The following is a 14,174-nucleotide window of genomic DNA, read 5'->3' as shown; positions in this document are numbered from 1 at the left end:
GTAGACAGGAGCGATGCTCAGCCAGCAAGGGAAAAGGCAAGTTGACAGGTGCTGACCTAGCCCACAGGACAAGAGAGGCATTCTATGGACAGCAAGCTTGTGCTGGATGCCCCCTCGGGAAGAGGTTTCCCAGATGCTAAGTGAGCGTGACGCTGCGCTCCTCCATGCTTGGCAGTCCATTTCTGCTCAGTTGCTGTGTGTGGCTGGGCCAGCTGCAAATTCACAGCAGGGTTTGGCCTCTGCCTCGATACGGGCGATAGGCTTCTCTTGCCCTTACTGTTGGCCTGGGTCAGTGCTCTGCACACAGTGGGCAGTTGATAGACTGAATAACTGAAAGCGAAGAGCACCGGTTTTGGAGTCACACAGACCTGAGTCTGCATCTGGGCTCTCGCCTTCTGGCCCCGGGCCCTCGGTGGGTTCCTGATGACAACACGGGACTGTTGCAGGAATTAAAGGAGTTCATTGCACAAAGCACCTGGCACATTTCTTGGCACTCAAGTACTGGCAGCTATTCCACATTTGATCGATATGCATTATGTGCCCAGTAGACCCAGCAAAGGGTTGACCGGATGGAATGCCCAGAGCCCACTTAGCCTACCCCCTCGTTGGCAGGGTCGGAACCTGAAGACCAGAGAGAGGAAGTCCCCCAGCCAAGATGGCAAGACCAGTGCCCAGCTGTAGAAACGCAGCCTCAGGGACAGAACCAGCTTGGCACAGGCTGGCATTCTTGGGCATCCTCATCTCAGCTCTCCCAATTTCTTCCCCCACTGGTTTCAGGCTCCTCCTCCAGTCCTAACTTGAGGTCACTATCCTGTCTTACTAAAGTCATTTGTACCCCTAATGCCTGGTTGATCTTTGGCACCCATTCTGCTTTACCTCCACACGAACCCTCGGATCTCCCCCTCCCCAAACTCTCAAGTCTGCCCACTGGAATTCTCTGGCCCCTTCTAGATTCCGAGTACTATCTGGCTTCCTGAGCTGGATCCTTTATCTGGGATCACTAGGCTCCTGTCTCTTTAAAGTTCCTTTAGAGTATTGTTTCCCTTCCTCTGATGGCTCCCAGAAGCTGAGGTGGGTGGTATCTTCCCTTCCAATCAGGGCAATCTGTCCTCCTCAGAGGCAGCGACAGGCCCCCACCTCAGCAGGAGCCATCAGTGCCCACCTGCATCTCGATATCCTCCTGGTGGTCCAGGCTGGACTCACTGGATCGAGGATCACTCCTGGGGGTGGGATGGTCTACCACAGGTAGGAAGCTAGGGTGCTCTGCTTTCTTTCCAAGTTCTCGTGTCCATTCCTCCCACAGCTGGAGCTGGTTGGCAAACCGTCCGTCCTCCCTCGTCTGCCTCAGTCCCCTTCCCCTATTCGTCCTGATCCATGGGCACTCTCACAGTTCCCTAAGTTTGTAGACACAGTTTGGAAACAAGATTTACATTTGTACTCTATGTTGGGAAAAAAAAAATCAAAGCAACAAGTCCAGTGTTGCTTACCCAGGGTTTCTGTCAGCAGAACGTTTTTGTGAGATGTGAATGGATTTTTTTCTTCTTCTATTCGTTTATTATTTTCCTCCTTGCCCACGTTTAAGCCACTGCCACAGGGAAACAGAAAGGAGAAACAAGAGAACTCTCCTGGCTCAGATTGAGAGAAATGTGATGAGTTGGTCTGGGCAATACGGGGACCCAGGTGGTCTCACCAGAGTCCCTTGGTCCAAAGTTGGAGGGGAGCAGCGTGACGACTGCTGGACCCATGATGTGGCACAGAAGTCCTGGAGGAGGGCTTGACCCAGGTCAGAGGCCGGAACTAGATATCCTAGCAGTGGCCTGTGTGGATTGATGATGAAGACCAGATGTGTTGCACTGCCCCAAAGTCCTAAGACCCATTAGCACCCTCCCCCCAGAACTGGGGCCCAGCCCTGGAGAAAGGGAGAGAGCACTGAGTTCACTGGGGCTATTTTCCACTACCAACAGAAATCAAGATGTTCAGACTAGATATTCTATTTTTGCTCACCAAGTGTGGACTCAAGTCTACACTCACCCCACATGAATTTACTCTGTCATGACTTCACTGAGCCCTCCAGATGTTCTTCCAGAGGCCAGGACCACCTTCGTAACAGACTCACTCAACCTACTCTTCCACTTTCTCTGAAGTCGGTGTTCTTATCAACAATTCCAAAGATTCCCCCTTAGCCTCATTGTTCTTGCAATCAGCACATTCTTCTTCTTCTTCTTCTTTTCAAATGAATGACAAATGAGCGAAATACATATTTCTGAGTGTTGACCTTAGGAAGGTAAAAGGGAATAAAGCAAAGGGACAAATTCAGCCATGCATTGTCTACCCCTTAGATTTGCAAAGGGGTCATGGGAGAGTTTCAGGGTGGTTTGAAGGCTGTGTTAGAGACACTCTATGGTGTGACCAGACAGAGTGAGGAGCTAGGAGGTCCAGCCTGAGGGTCAGGCTGGTCACTGATTATCTGTGTGACCTCAGAAAAGGAACTCTGCTCTCCGGGTGTGCCACTGGGAACTGGCGATACAGTGGGGTTGTGCAAACAGGGAATGAGGGTGTGTCCTTGTGTGTGCATGTGCCTGGCATGAGGCCCTTGCTACCCTAGCCCCCTGCTGCGGTCATTAGAAGAAGCCATCAGCCATGCCTGCTGGTGCCTGGGCCAGGGTGGCACAGTTATAGGAAGACTTGTGGAGGCTGAGACCTTGGGACTGGAACTTCAAGGATACACAGGAGCTTTCTTCACAGAGATGGGCATGTCAAGTGGAGAAGAGGGCTCAGCAAAAGCTCTGAGGTGTGATGGGCAACAGGGAGTCACTGGGGACAGGACTGCTGGGCCCAACGTGCCTAAAGAAGAACACCAGGAGAGAAGCTGGAACAGGAGACTAAGACATCTGGTCCCAGGAGGCCTGGGTTTTGTTCTCAGGCACTGAGGAGTCAACAGAGATGTTCCTCTGGGGGCCACATTTGAGCTTCAGAGAGACCTTGCCAGCCACAGAGAGGATGGACTGCAGTGCAAATCACTGCAGGGAAGACAGGAGCTCTATGGATGTGGCAGTCATCTAGTCTAGAGGCAGGAAGGGCCTGAGTTAAAGCAGTGGAGATCCAGGGACAAATTTGAGAAAGGAGGAGACAGATATTATCATAGATGTTATCACAGCATTGCCCTCAGTCAGGGAAACCAGTGAGTGTTCTAGCCCACCCTCTGGCCTTTGCTAAGGCTCCTACTTTCCCCGCACTTTAGGTTTCTTCCGCAGGGAACAGAGCCTCCTCCAGAAGATGCTGGGGTAAAGGTTGGGGTCGGGGGACAGGGGGGACTCAGTCACCCTTAGCAGGGCAGTGGAAGATGAGGCAAAGATCCTGAGGATTTCAGACCCTGCCTCTTCAGTGTGGAGTCGGGTGAAGGAAGGCCAGCCCCAGAGAAAGAAGGAGATGGGCCCCTCCTGTGACCCCCATCCCAGCATCCCCATGGAGCTGCTGGCCGCCAACACACCATTCTGGGCTCTGAGCTGAGGGGAGGAGGAGGAGAACGCTCCCTCCCTTCTCAAGACCCACTCAGACTAGAAGACAGGCACTTCTTGCCATTTGACAGCAGAGAACTTTGATGAGAACAACAAGCGAGAAGAACTTTAGGGAGGAAGGTGCTTTAGCAATAGGATTGCTACAAAATGGATGAAGCTTGGAAACCTCTTTATGGGGCAGACTTTATTCCTTACTCTGTCACAATGGCCTTGGCAACAGTGGGTTTGGGCATCTTTTGTTGTTGTTGGTATGTGTGTCACCTCTGTGTGTGGGCCTCCCTGTATCTGTGCATGTGCTTGTGTGTGCATGTGCCTGTGTGGCTGTGTGTGTTCATGTGTGTGTGAGATGGAAAGAGAGCATATCCTACATCAATAACCTCTTCCCCTGGAGAGATTTTCTTTTTTGTTTTTCTAGTTATAACATCTTTAAAACAGGGTCCAAAATGGACAACTTCCCCTAAACACCACATGCCAGAGAGCTCCAGGACATCCCAGGCTGGAAGTAGAAGCGCTCCCTTCTCAGACTGAATCTCAGGTGGGGCAGGTGGGAGGTGGGGGACACCCTCAGTCACTTGGGCAATCTCCAACAGCAAACCACCACACTGGAGACATTTTTGAGCACGTGCTCAGTGGAGGCTGGCTGGCGGCCATTCCCATGTGCAAGGAACTAAAGGCATGGAACTATGAAGATTCACAAAAGTCCATTTAAGATTCATTGATCTTAAATATCAAACTTATGACAACATTCTATAGGGACAGAGTCAGCTCCCCAGAGCCCACATTTCTTCCCCATTCTTTTTCATGCCTTTTCTTCATTCAATTTCCAACAGGCTTTCCAGTTTGACAGGAAAGGAAGGACCAAACATGGAGATGTCAACTTTCTTACATACAGGCTGTCTCTCCGTGGCGGTTTGGACAGCACACAAATAAATAGGAGGGGGGAGTTGGCAGGAAGGTGGAGCACACGTCATCAGAGTGGCTTTATGTGCAGGCAGCAATTAGAGGAGACTGATTTGAAAACAGAAGGCTCCAGACCCACTGGGATGAATGTCGCAGAGTCATTTTGCAGGAATCCAATGAACGTTGCATTGCAAGCCATGTGCACCCTAATCAAGGGGCCTCATGGAGAAAGATTTTAAACCCTTTTTCCTATGCCACAAAGGAGTATGACCTTTCTGTGAGGAAACTATTGTGCAAGCAAATGAGATCTCTCTAAAGGCCAGAGTCCCAGCTCTGAGGAAGACATCAGTCACAGGGCCTGTCCTTCATCTCTGAGCCAGAAGCCTCTCTGGGGGTGTTACTTTCACTTCCTATTTGCTCGTTCTCAGAGGCCGCTTGTCTGAGTGACAACATGGAGCAAAGGAGCCTCGGAAGATTTATTTGACCAGGAGGAGAGTTTGGGAGCTGGCTCCTTTCTCTGGCAGCCCAAGAGGCTAGCAGCTTCAGCTGAAGTAAGGTCCCAGCAGAAACATGGGTACAAGTGACACCCCACCCTTACCTCCTCCACACCTGTGACAGAGCCACCAGGTCTGGTTGTTAAGGCCGATGTGAGCAGGTATCTCCTTGCCAATCTCAGCCTCAGACAGTTGCCAACAACAAGCACTCTGTACCTCACAGAGCCCTGTTTCCACTTGAGGAAACGTCTCTGCTTTCTATGTCTAACTGACGCTGGTGGCAAAGGCCTCCCAGGAGTGATTCTTGGAGCAGGAAGAGAATCCCATGTTGACTCAAGAGCATATGGGAAAGCCACGTTCTCCCCAGCAATTAACCAGAAGTCAATTCTTTCTGTACCAGCAAGTCCCAAACCCTCCTGGATGGATGAAATCTGATGAAAGCCAGAAATGCTCTTTGTAGAGGGTTGCCTGTGTCCACAAAAGTTTACATGCAAGTTAAAGAAGCTTATAAGCTCCATGAAATGCCTCAAGGGGCTATGGTCTCCCAAAGTTAGGTCACCAGCACCAGCAACTGGTGCAGGGGCATGACCATTGTGGGAAGAAAGTCTCTATCCAGGGCCATATACTTCCCCCTCTTTCCCTGCCACCAAGCAGACAGCAGGACCCTCTGGGTACCTGGGCCTCTTTTGCAAGGCTCAGGACTCAGGAAAGCCCAGGTGGCAAGCTATTTTCCACTGGTCCCTGCTTCGCAAAGCCAGATGCAGACAGGACACTGATCTGTGGTTTGAAACTAAGGTATCCTGCTTCTCATCAGTAATGTGCGGGGGCCAACTCGTGCAGGTTTGTAAGAGCCAGTTGTTAAATTCGGGGGAACTTTATGAGCCATTTGTTAAGCACCTCATTATTCAACACCAAACCATATAAAATGAAAATGATCTAAAATCAAAATTAAATTATATAAAATACAATTAAATGAGTTATATTAAAAACGAAGGTAGTAAACACCCAAATGTCATCATTTCCCAGTTATTTCATTACATTTCACTATTATCACTGAGGTCATTTACATCAGTTGTGTGTGCAGTGGAAATGCTGTATAATGGTGCACTGTTGCACATCTCTTCCCAGCCCCATGTCCAGCCAGGTCATGTTGGCAGCTTGAAATTGGCAATCTAGGAGTGTTTACACCACAGGAGTAGGAAAGGGCTTCTGGGGTTGATTTGCTTTTTTGTTGATTTTTCAGACCTAATACCGTGATGGAGAAAATGTTAAAATAATGTAGGTAATCCTTTAAAATGTGCCCTATTTATATCTGTTAATAGCACAAAGGACTTGAGAAAAGTGTTTTGAGTAATTAAAAACTATTAGCCAATGTAACAAAGAAGCCAGTGACATCACTGCCTCATGAGTGCAATTCCAACATGTCTTTGTCACATTGGTCTACTTAACATAAATGAAAATACCAGTGGATGTTCATGCCAACACTATATTTGTGCATCAGTTGCAGCCCATGGATATGAGAATTTGGCAAAAGTCAACAAAAACATTCTGTGGAGAATCGATCGCTCTATGGTATTTATAATGAATATTTTATTAAAATTGTTTTCATGTTTATTTATTTTTGAGAGAGAGAGAGAAAGAGACAGAGTACAAGCAGGGAAGGGGCAGACGGAGAGGGAGACACACAATCTGAAGCAGGCTTCAGGCTCTGAGCTGTTAGCACAGAGCCGGACATGAAGCTTGAACTCACAAACCGGGAGATCATGATCTGAGCCGAAGTCAGAAGCTTAACCGACTGACTTAACCCAGGGCCCCAAGAACGTTACATATTTTATTTGTAAATTATGTGTTACATATTCTTTATACCAGTACAATGTTTAATAAACTTATGTGTGTATGTATGTGTGTGCATTTGTTTCCCGGAAAGCTGGTTGTTGAATATTTACCAGCATCTGACAGCTCTCAGTCTAGGAGATACCTATCTTAACCTAATCTCCCCCTGCTGTACTGGCAGATGGCAGGATGTCCATCAGACAGACACCACAAGGGGGAAATGATTCCTTTCCACGTCAACACATGGGAAAAAGGGATTTGAGCCTTTCCCATAAAGCTACCCAAATAAAACCATGAAATGGGTTATTGTTTTTGATCCCATCTTCAAATGAAATAGGTTTTTTTGTTTGTTTGTTTGTTTGTTTGCTTACTTTGAGAAAGAGAGAGTGAGAGCAAGGGAGGGGCAGAGAGAGAGAGAGAGAGAGAGAATCCCAAACAGGCTCTGCACCACCATCACAGAGCTTGTTGCAGGGCTCAAACTCATGGACCGTGAGATCATGACCTGAGCCAAAATCAAGAGTGAGATGTCACTCAACTGACTGAGCCACCCAGGCACCCCTCAAATGAAATCGTTTTTTTTAAAAAATAAACATCTTTTTAAAAATCTGATTCTACTATAGAAATGGTAGGAATTAACAGAATCTTCCCATGGAATAACTACATTTAATCTTTGTAGCAGTACCAAGAGGAATATCTGTAAGAATAGGCAGTGAAACAAGCTGCTTGTGTATGTCTAACAGACCCACAGCTGAATATCTCACCATAGGTGGCACCCTTGTAGAAACAAAACAAGCCAAACAAAAAACACAAAGAATTGGTCTATGTTTTGTACACAGAAAGGAAACTAATTCTTATCGAGCACCCATACCATGCATCAAGCGCTTTCAAAAATGCTGTTCTGTTTTTGTTTATTGACTTATTCATTTTCTGGTGCTTCCAAAAAGATTTGAAGCCACTTATAAAAATACGTATGAAATGATAGCAGAGGAAAACAAATGAAGAAATCAAGACCAAAGGACAAATTCGGGCAGGAAAACAAATCTGAGTGTCAAGCTTGTACACAGGAATACAGACCATGAGATGCGTTGCCCAATTGCTAGTGGTTGGATGCAAATTAGGCTCTCAGTGTCCTGCAGTCCAAAGCACAGAGTAGGAAATCATTGGTTTGAAGAGTCAGTGTCTTTAAGACATCCTTTGCTCCGGAGAAGTGTGGATTTTCCAGGTTTGGAGCCTGAGAGTAATCATCCTGCAGCCGTTCGTAGGGTGATCCTGAGTGTCATGGTGGACAGCAGTCTCAGTGGCATCTCAGCAATGATGACACAGTGAGGTCCTACCTTGTGTCTTATAGCAGCCTTCAGCTGGAGCCTAGGATGGCATACCCTCACCAGGAAAGGGTGCCAAGCCTGATTCTGGAATGCAATTCCCTGAACACTCCAAGCATTGAGATCCAGACACACAGCTCTCAGACTGACTAGCTTCATGGTAGGGGGAGAAGGGTGAGGAACACCCCAAATATCTAGATTTATGTTTCTCAATCATATTGACCTCATGGCCTCTTTGAGAAACATAACAAAGCCATGGTCTCCCTTTGGCAGATTTCAAGATAAATATCATGCATAAAAATAAATGTTAAAAGTTACAATGTGAACTGTGCTTTTTCTTTTTTTAAAATTTTTTTAAAAACACTTATTTATTTTTGAGAGACAGAGAGAGGCAGAGCATGAGGAGGGGAGGGGGAGAGAGAGAGAGAGACACAGAATCCGAAGGAGGCTCCAGGCTCTGAGCTGTTTGTTAGCACAGAGCCCGACGTGGGGCCCGAACTCACGAACCGCAAGACCATGACCTGAGCCAAAGCCGGACACTCAACCGACTGAGCCACCCAGGCGCTCCTGAAATGAGCTTTTTCAAATTACAAGGACTCCTCTGGTGGTTCTCACACAGAGACCTGAATAGAATCTAGGTGGAAACTCTTCAGTTTCAACTCACCTAAGAGGGCATTGAGAGTTTATTCTTATAACCCTATGATGGGCTGCTACCAACAAGTAAAGAGCTAAGACTCCAGGGCAAAGTAACCTGAGTTATGCCAGTAGAGAGTGTGGTCAAACTATTATTATTTCAGAAAGACATTCAGTGACTTGTCCAAGGTCACAGCAGGGCTAAACATTGAACCAAGCCTTCTGGCTTACAGGCTGGCCATCCACTCTCTATGCAAGAGAACCTCTCAGCCACACCTGCTTTGTCATACTCCTATGCCCAAGTTCTTTCTAACTCTGGGATCCACAACACATTGAGAGATAAAATTAAATTATCATTACTAAATATTTGACTTGGTGATTCCAAATATTTTGGGTTGGCAGATGCTTTCAGGACTGTGATAGAAGCCAGGAGCACTCTGTGGAGAAGAGTGAAGAGTGTGAATGTCCACAAAAACTTGCAGACAACTTCACAGCGCTCATAGACCCCATGGAACTCATCAAGTTTCCATGATCTTGGAGGTCAGAATTCCTGACCCATTAAGCACAAATCATCTCATATATTTGTAGGCACTACACAAATATGCACAAACATTTCCTGCACTTGAGCACCCCTGAGGGTGAGGGCCTCCTTAAATTCTGCCTCCCAGGTGCCTTGCTTGCCTCACCCTTGTCCTAGCCCAGCAGCCCAGGTATCAAGGTATACAAAGAAGCCAGAAGAAAGTGGTGATGACAAGGCACCCAAAGGAGCCTCCTTCTACCACATGGCTTGGGAAACATCAGCCCTTTGGTGTACACAGTGGCCTGTTGTGAGTGAAGGTCATGCAGGGTCAGCAGGGACCATAGCATAGCCTCTTCTATGCCTCCGTCTCTGGCTCCAATCATCTGGTTCAATTTAATTCTCATATCTGTGCTTGAAGCTGGGTGCACCTTTACAGAGAACTGGGCCATTTGCTCACACCCCCCAGCTGGAAGTGGCAGAGCCAGGTCCTAGTGCAGAACTGGCTGGCCCCAAGGCCCAGCATCTTCCTCTGGCCAGCACCGCCTTGCAGACACCTGCTGACAGCCATCTTATTCTTCAGGGGCCCCTATTAAAACCCCGGCATGACCATGGCACTGGAGCTCATTGGGCTAAGGGTGATCATTAAATCTTACATGTTTTTCCTCCTTTGAGCTTTCTTCCTCATAGTTTAATCTTCACTTGCATTCAAAAACTTGTCCTTGTTTCTTTCACTCAAGGACCATTTTGCAGGGTACCTGCCCTGAGCCAGACATTGTCCTGAGTGCTGGGACCCAGAGAGGGATGAAAGGGGGACAGCTCCCTGTCCTGGAGGAGCTCAGATCCAGAACTCTTACAAACAAGTAGCCCTAAGCATGTTGCTGGAGGTTCACGGGGACAAGGAATGGATTTGGACACTGGTGACAGAAGAGAAGGAGGTGGGATCGGTCAAGAGAATTAGAACAGGTGGGCCTTGCCCAGATGAGAAAGTGGGGAGGAGGTCCCAGGCCAAGAGAGCAGCAGGAGCAGGTGCCACCCGCCCTGTCCCCCCACCCCGGGCCCCCATGCATTTCAGAGAAGCGAGTGACCGGCCCAGTCAAAGTGCATATAGGTTAGCAGTGGGAGCAGCAGGAGATATAACAGGAAAGGTACTTTAGGCCCAGTGGTAATCACTGTTCTTGGTTTCGATCTTCATCTGAGTGTTGTGATTTTATCTAGGTGCTGTCTTCCTACAGCTTCACGATTCTTTCTTCTTTCTCACCTGCTTTCTCTAATCTGGCTGGGACATCACCCCAGAACGAGGGCACACCTGCTCTACTGGGCCTGGTGGAGGGGGGCCTGTGTGGGGGTGGGGTGGGATAAAGGTTTCTCAGTCTCCCCTGTTACCTCCCCACACACCTGAACTTTCCACACAAGGATGCTGGCCCCTGATGGCTCTGTCCAGCTGCTGCAGATTCTAGGGTAACACAGTGAGCTCCCAAGGCCATGGCATCACTCCATCAGGAGCTGGTTCTACGTTCCTCAGGCCACAGCTTAGTTCAGGGAATTATTTTCCAGCACAGCTCATGGCTGCTTGGCTGGCCACAGATTCTGTGGGGATGGTTGGGACCAGAGGATGGCAGATTCCATCCTGGTATTCCACACAGGGTTGGGGCTCTCACCTGCCTCCATTCTGGCCTTCTCCTTCCTCACTGAGGAGAGGTCAGGTTTGGGTCTCTGGGCATGCACTTGGAGGCCTGAGAGCCTGACCCAGCACAGTGAGCTCTGCTGGGCAGAGGATGGGGTACTTAACCCTGAAGCCCCTCACATAGAGTGAGGGCTCAACACATGTGTGCTGAATGAAAGAATAAATGAGTGATAAGTAATGCCACAAAGAGAAATATAGAAATTTCTAGGACTAAGGTTGGGAGAGACAATGGTAAAAAAAAAAAAAAAGCAAAAGGCCTGCTATGTTCCAGAAACTTCAAAGAGAGGGTAGGGACCACTGGACCATGCTCGGTTTCCCCAAGCATGTTCACATTTTGACCATGTCTGCTTTAGGGCAGGAGCATAATTTCCTTTAGCTTTTTATTTTGGAATAATTTTAGGTTTATAGAAAAGTTACAAAGATAGTGTAGAGACTTCCCATATACCCTGCACTCAGCTTCCCCTAATGTTATCATCTTACCTAACCATGGTACAGTTGGCAGAACTAAGAAATTCACATTGGCACAATGGTATTAATTAAACTCCAGGCTTTATTTAGATTTCACCTATTTTCATTAAGGACTTTTCACAAAGACATTTGGTGACTTGTCCAAGGTCACACCGCCAGGAAGCATCCAATCCCATCCCAGATGTTAATTCCAGATTTAGTTGTCAGGTCTCCTTACTCTCCTCTGATGTGTGACAGTTTCCCCATCTTTCCTCATTTTCCATGACCCTGACAATTGTGAAGGTCAAATGTTCTGCAGATTGTCCCTCCCTTTGGATTTGTCTGATGTTTTCTCATGATGAGACCAGGGTTAAAGGTTTGGGGGAAGAACAGCGCAGAGGGGAACTACTTTTCTCCTTTCACCGCAGCCAAAGTTACACAATATAACACGACATCCCTCAAGACGTTAACCTTGACCACCTGCTTAAGGTGGCGTCTGCTGATGCTCTCCACTACAGTTACTGTTTTTCCCTTTCCATACTTCATTCTAAGTCCCTTCCGCACTCAAGGTGAGCAGAGTCAAGCTCCATCTAGAGAGGAGAGGCATCTACACATATCATGTGGAATTTTTCTCTATAACAATGGAAGAAAATGGCAATAATTCTTTTTTTAATGTTTATTTATTTTTGAGAGAGAGAGAGAGAGAGTCCTAAGCATACTCAGTGCTGACAGCACAGAGCCCCACACAGGGCTCAAACTCACAAACCATGAGATTGTGACCTAAGCCAAAATCAAGAGTTGGACACTTAATGGACTGAGCCACCTAGATGCCCCAATGATAAGAATTATTTAGTTTCTTGGTAATGTGGATAGTTGAAAGCAGTGTTCAATTATGAAATGACTAGAACAGTTGTCAAAACCAAAGAATTGGGGGTGTGGGTTAAATGGGTGATGGGCATTAAGGAGGGCACTTTTCAGGATGAGCACTGGGTGTCACATGTAAGAGATGAATCACTGGGTTCTACTCCTAAAACCAAGACTACACTGTATGTTAACTAACTTGAATACAAAAAAGCAAAAACAGACCCCAAAAAAACCAACAACTTAGAATTTTAAAAATCCTCTCAAAATATGTTATCAACTGTTCTTTCCTTCTCAGAAATGGCTCTCTTAGCCAAAAAAGTCATCATTAAACCTATTTCATCACCCAACCCCTGATGTCTGAGAAATGGATAAACTTATTTAAAAACAACATTTAGAAAGGGCAACAACCAACCATTTACATTGAGCCAAACTGACCCTCCCCTTCCATCACTGCTAATCTCTATCATGTCTGCCTCTTAGGTACAATTACCCTGGTTTATAGAGAGGCCGAGTAACTTGCTTGGAGCCCCAGAGCTGGCATGTATGTGCCCACCCATATTCCCACCCCTCAGTCTTCTCCTACCTTTCCTGTGGCACATTCACTGACTTTTCCAGCTTAGAAAACCCAAGAAGCAGAATCTACCTGGATGGATAAGCTTTTATTTAAAAAAAAAAAAAAAAAAGAAGAGAAAAAGAAAAAGAAAATGAAGAGTTCCTGGATGGCTCAGTCGGTTAAACATCTGATTTCAGCCCAGGTCATGATCTCACAGTTCATAAGTTCAAGCCCAGCGTTGGGCTCTGAGCAGATAGTACATAGCCTGGAGCCTGCTTCGCATTCTGTCTGTCTCTCTCCCTCTCTCTCTCTGCCCCTTCCATACTTGTGTGCTCTCTCTCTCAAAAATAAATAAACATAGAAAAATATGGGGAAAAAGAAAGAAAAAGAAACACATAAACACACACAACTAAAAAACTCTCCAAAGCAGAAACCAACAAATGATCGGACAATCTATTCATAGCTATGACTCAGATCATGTTAATGTCTTCTCTCTCTGTAACATCCAAAGTGATGTTCCTGACCACTCTCCCAACCACAGGCCTCAGAACACTGCTTGCACGGTTTAAAAGAATAAGATGGTCAAAAAGGTAGAAGATGCAGTCTTACCTTGACAAATGCTCAGTAGCTTTTCACCATGGCTTTTTAAATCCCGGCACCCTTGTGATGCAACAGCTTTCTAGCTATAACCAGCAACTCTTGATGCAATCCCAAAGAAAAAACCCATGCCTGTTGTCTCAATCGGTTCACGTAGCTTGTGGCTTCCTGCTGGCAGCGAGCACCAGGCAGAGGTGGCCGGCTCCTGGGTTTGTGGTCAGAGCTTCACCAGCTTCCCCCAAGGAGCCCTGCCCCTCTCACTGAGCTCTTTGAAGGCTTCTGTGGGTTCACTAGGTCCAGTGGGCACTGCTGACCCAGAAAAACCTGTGAGGAAGGACCGCAAGCAGCTGGTCTTTCTCAGGCCCTGGGCTCCACTGGTCCCGATGACTCTCTGCCACTAAAGTTTTCTCATGGGGTTTTGGTTTAGTGACATGGGTGGTGCCTTCCTACACCAAACTGGGCAGAGTTAGTAAACCTCCAAGCTAACTCTACAGGGTATTTAGCTCTGCCTAGCAGTATTTATCCGCAAGACAAGAAAGAGCTTGGTCTCTGATGCCTTGTGCCATCTGTATGAGCCTGGGCAGCTGTTCTCTAGCCTTGTTGGTTTTGTTTTGTCTTCCGAATAGTGCCGATGATACCCAGCCCAGAGATACTATGGGCACAAATGATAGAATGGGTGGGAGTGACGGGCACAGAATGGGCTCTCAATAAATGCGAATTCTCATTTCTAAAACAAGTGGCCCTCTAGCCAGTCATTGGTTCTGATTGCAGAATCTTTTCAGTAGTGCCACTTCACTTGACTCGGAACA

General features: G+C 47.1%; 1 protein-coding gene across 1 annotated transcript in view; it reads right to left on the bottom strand.

The window, feature by feature from the left end:
- Positions 1-13,913, bottom strand: part of BLK (BLK proto-oncogene, Src family tyrosine kinase) — a 76,952-nt gene extending 63,039 nt beyond the window's left edge. Inside the window, exon 1 of the mRNA XM_042935027.1 lies at positions 13,378-13,913. The gene's annotated coding sequence lies outside the window, so the exon portion shown is untranslated. The remainder of the gene's footprint in view (positions 1-13,377) is intronic.
- Between the last annotated feature and the right edge of the window lie 261 nt (positions 13,914-14,174).

Source organism: Panthera leo, chromosome B1 (assembly GCF_018350215.1).
Source record: "Panthera leo isolate Ple1 chromosome B1, P.leo_Ple1_pat1.1, whole genome shotgun sequence".
NCBI classification, from domain to species: Eukaryota; Metazoa; Chordata; class Mammalia; order Carnivora; family Felidae; genus Panthera; species Panthera leo.
This window is presented reverse-complemented; position numbering and strand designations above follow the sequence as displayed.